This window comes from Engraulis encrasicolus, unplaced genomic scaffold (genome assembly GCF_034702125.1).
Source record: "Engraulis encrasicolus isolate BLACKSEA-1 unplaced genomic scaffold, IST_EnEncr_1.0 scaffold_777_np1212, whole genome shotgun sequence".
Classification (NCBI taxonomy): domain Eukaryota; kingdom Metazoa; phylum Chordata; class Actinopteri; order Clupeiformes; family Engraulidae; genus Engraulis; species Engraulis encrasicolus.
Genome location: NW_026946112.1, coordinates 2,501 through 7,500, shown reverse-complemented (window position 1 = coordinate 7,500; position 5,000 = coordinate 2,501). Strand labels below are relative to the sequence as shown.

The following is a 5,000-nucleotide window of genomic DNA, read 5'->3' as shown; positions in this document are numbered from 1 at the left end:
TCCCGGTGTTTTATAATGCATGTCTTCATATTACATTGAAATGAACACATATCATTAATGTTTTGCGCATCAATATGTCCCGGTTTTTTACCACTGAAATGTGGCAACCCTACCTGCATTGTCAATTACAAAAAAGCCTGCTAACTTGCATGATCTAAAATCAGGGAGATTTTATCTGACTCTCGGGCATCAAGGGAGCCACTATCAATATCAGGGAGGTAGACTTGTGATGTCTGTACTTCTAGGCCCAAACAACTCTTTAGTACAAACAGACAATACACAAAGTCAAATGTGCACACAGCAGCCTAGTTAGCCTATATCCTGGTTCTAGCTTATGAAAAGTAGCCTATAGGCCTATGAAGTATAGTAAAATCTGCTATCCTTTACACAAGATAAGACAACAGGAAAGTTGACCAGTCTTTAAGTTTAGACCTAGGCCTACTTGCTTCTTATAGGTACAAAAGATGTTTAAACTCCATCTGTTTCACATACTGTAAGTGTAAGGTAACAGATATGAGGGTGATTTGGAGAGCTGGAGGGTTCCTTGGGGTTCATAATATACAACAAAAATATCCATCACATTTTGCTCAGGCATAATCTGTTCATTTTAAGAACCACGCAAGTCAGTGTAGCTAAAACAAAGTTTATTAAACGCTTAAAAGCACAGCATCAGTCTGTTTTTTAGTTCCAGGTGTTAGAAGCAGATGCCCTTGGGTTGTCTGAGTAGTTGGTGGTAGATATGCACAACCGGCACACTCTTGTCCCAGGAATACATGTAAGGTGCAGGTCATATCATATGAGACACAGGGTATCACCACCAATGCACAATAGCATGCAAATAAAGCACAGCAATAATGAAAAGGTGTTAAGACAATAATGCAATAAACACAGAAACGTACATTTGCCCATCACTGTAGTCATGTACAAAAACTCATCAGCAAACTACAATGTAAATATATCACAAAACAAAAACAGGCCCAATGCTCATCATCCAATCTGTTGTGTGACAACATCATTTGATGTTTTGATGAATAAACATAATTTAGATGAATACTTTTTCTACTGCCTTCCCCATGAAAGGGTTACATCACCTCTAATAAAAAAGTACTAAAGCAATAAGACTGTTAGACATAATGTGATGCTGTAATTGTACAATGGCACTGCAACGCAATTGGGGGTTACACGTGGGAGAACCTTTGCTCAGATGACAGGTGTTGCCTGGCGGAGGGGAACACAAACAGTTTTGAACGCTACGCTAGGTGTGTGCATGATAAACTTCTGTCGTGTTTCATTCCTGTTAATGACTATTGCATACAATGCTGACTTGGCGTACTGCTACTGTATGCACTTCAACATTGTGGTGAGCCACAATTAATAACGTTCAGAAAGAACACGTCCAGTTTGCTTATTCATGTATACAAGAGATTCCACCGGCTGAGCAAGCTCGTCAGATTGGTGTCAGTCAAGCAACGCCTACGGGGCTTCAAGTGTTAGGCTTAGTTTCTACTGTATAAGATACTGCCTAAAGTTTGGCAAAAGACAAAAAACGCAGGTCTTGAAGAAAGGAAGGACGAAGGAAGCAGCACTGTTGCCTCCACATCAGCTCTACATCACCACTGGGAAGACCTTTAAGACAATAAAGCAAAACAAAAAAAACAGGAGTCAGAACACATTTTCACTTTTTTTAAAATTGAAGCCATCATGACCCAAAAGTTCCAGACTACCCAAAAGTGCTGGCAAGCGTTAATATTCACCTAGTATTCATAAACCTGTATTTTCTGGATGAAAACATTGTTAATATATGCTTGTGATATTTCATAACGAGCCCATTCTGAATTAGGGATAGTTTAACATTTTCTGGTCAAAATGTTGAATTGCACTAGATATGCATATATAAAGGGAAGTGTATGGGTGGGGAGGTAAGGGTCAGAATTGTGTCCCCATTACATTGTGTGTGTGGAGTGGGGGGTCGTTTCAAATGTCAACACTCCTGCATACATACTCTGCAGTCTGAACTCTAACACTTTGCTGCACTATGTGTACTGGCCTCACTGAATATTTATAATAAACTGAACTCTGTTCCAAACAAGAGAATAGAAACTATAAGCCATGCATTCACTTTTTCATGATGAAAGTGTCCAGTAGATGGCGTTAATGCAGAGTAAAAAACCAAGGAAACTACACTGAGACAAAATTAATGAACTGTTCCTTACGATTTTTCTTATACTGTATTAAGATATAAATGAAGAAATGAGAAGTTTACCCAAATCGGACAAATATAGTATATGGTGCATACATTAACGACATAAAAACTTTTTTTCTTCTTTCTACCAAACTTCTTTCTCCCAAACAAAACGTTTTAATGGAACATTAGTTGTAGACTATACCACACTTAAAAATATAAAAGAGGTCAGTCTGCAGCCCTGCCTGTCTGGATATGCCTGTAAGACAATCCATACAACCTCCATAAATACTATACATATAACTCATTAGACATCCATATTTGGCAATATGGACAACATGGAATCAACTCTCCAAATCAGGAATTAACATAGCATTTTTTTTCTTTAAGTGTGGCACACTTTGAGACTAAATATGAATGTGGGGTAGCAATCTATAATACTGTGCACAACGTACATCACATTACATTACACACTTAGCTGACTCTTATTCAAAGAGACGTACACTAGATATTTATACAGGGCATTGGTTACAGCCAGAGCCATAAAGAGGGAGAGTCGGGCAATCTCCACTGTGTCCTAGGGCCGACTTCCGCATTAGTAAAATTAGCCATTTTAGCGTCTCAGAACTGCTTAGCGATGCGAATGTTAGTGCCTAGAAGTGGGCGTAGCACACATCAAATGCAATGCGATGCAATGCAGGGAATATGACAAGACTCGCTATTCGTAGTAATAACTTCAGATAAACATCACAGATGGTAAAACTGTTGTGATTATCATTACAGAGACAGTTGATAGTTTACATATTTGTGGTGATTACCCCGCAGTATAGTTCATTAGTCCTTATTTTTGGCTTTTTATGTGATGGTTCTATGTTGAGTCTATGGAAAGACAGCCGCTTTAGGCACGACCTCTATCTCATTGAAAGGCGGGGCTGCAATTTAATTCCTGGTCCTCCGTTTGCGTAACTCTCCCTCTGTATGGCTCTGGTTACAGCCACTGAAGCAATGAGGGGTTAGGTGCCTTGCTCAAGTAGCCATGGAGGGAGGACTAGAGAGAGGTAAGGGAGGGATTTGAGCCTGCAATCCCTTGTTGTAAAATCAATCTCCCTCTTTCTGTTCTACAAGTACTAGGAAAGATCTGGCCAGCTCTGATATTTGGTTTTTAATCTTCTTTCAAAATGGCGAATTTTTATGTTCTGCTGGTATTTGTATTAGAGTAGCATTAGAGTACAGATGTCACCTGAATCACTACCAGCTCAATCTGTTAAACAAAAAGTTATTGTACAGCATGGTTGTGGAACACCTGGTTGTGAAGCACTGTTGTCAGTAACGGGACATTTAATTATCCTGATCTTAGTAACTATTAAAAGGTGTGTAATACTTACATTAATCAGGTATGTAATACTTACATTAACCAGTACAATGAGCCCCTCATATTTCTCTGCAAAGTGGACCATCAGCGGGAGAATGACACACTGCCATGGATGACACGTCCTCTTGTCTTCTTTTCCGTTTTAGCATGTTTAGTTCAGTGGGAAGAAAACCATAGCCATCACCAATCACTGCATCACCTGTGATCATAGGCTGGTCTGTGTAGAGAGATAGAGACAGTGGTTGGGTGAATGAAAATACAGCATGTCTGAGATTTACTCCACTTACAATACTCACTGTACAACTAATGCAACAATACATGAAAGAAGGGTTTATATTAATAGCAAAATGAAGGGCAAACAGCCAGCTATGGTCATTAAAAAAATCACCATCTATTGAATATAATTGCATTCATTCTGCAGTCGTACGAATGATAATGTGTTGAGGGCAATTTAACTTCAAATTGCCCTAGCCTAACACACGCTCTTATATCTTTCATATCACAATAAGCTTACTTACGAAAACACTCACATACGAACAGTTATGATGTGTTCAGACTTGACTTTGCTGTGTTAAGACACATCATCACACTAGACTGAACATACAGTAATAGGTGTTAACTTCCTTAGTTATAGGCTATCATCATCCAGACCTGTCCTGCGTGCAACCTGTCCTGATGTTCAGATGCACATCATATCAAACTAACATAATTTTTAGATACTCCACGATCCTGAACAACGCTTTGATGGACTACTACATACATTAGGCATGCCATGATCATCATGCCGCATGCAGTGAAAGCTGGAAGTGGAACAAGCTTAGCCCACTCCACCGGCATCCAGAAACCAACCATTCGCCTACACCCAATGCGTCCATGGGATGCCAAGATAATCACAGATGAAACAGTTGGGACTTTGGGAGGGGGAAGTAGGGTAAATTACATGAGCCCAATTTACAATATCATCCGATCATGTTTTAATCCGTCTCTGATCAAAACCTGTCACGGGCCAACCAACACCCACGCTATCAACCAGCACAGCAGCTAGCAGTGGGCAGTTCTTATCAGGTACAGTAGAACTAGCTAGATAAGGGAGCGGCTAAAACGGTTCAGTTTCAGTCTCCAGAAAGTCACAACACCAAATTCCACATCCCTTGCCTTCTTTCAACAGCCGAGAATAAAATGCACCTTACCTGACACTTCGGCGCACTATTTATTTATGTATAGCTAATTTTGGGCTGGTGGTGGCAAACTAGAACGAGTGCTAGCTTGCTAGTAAGCAGTAAGTTAGCCACAAAATGTATACCTACATACAAATTGAACAACCCGCAAAAGCATACCGTGTTACAAAGTTACAAACACCATATTTGTAGAAATAGAAGATGAATAGACAGCTAACTATGAGCTACTGGTAGCAAAACATATTTGAGGGGGATAAATCGGAATTAC

At 39.7% G+C, this 5,000-nt stretch overlaps 1 long non-coding RNA gene across 1 annotated transcript in view; it reads right to left on the bottom strand.

The window, feature by feature from the left end:
- Nucleotides 1-527: 527 nt before the first annotated feature.
- Nucleotides 528-5,000, bottom strand: part of LOC134444845 (uncharacterized) — a 4,860-nt gene continuing 387 nt past the window's right edge. The window contains exons 2-3 of the long non-coding RNA XR_010034123.1: nt 3,592-3,771; nt 528-1,626 (exon numbers count right to left, since the gene is read on the bottom strand). This is a non-coding gene — a long non-coding RNA (uncharacterized LOC134444845). The remainder of the gene's footprint in view (nt 1,627-3,591; nt 3,772-5,000) is intronic.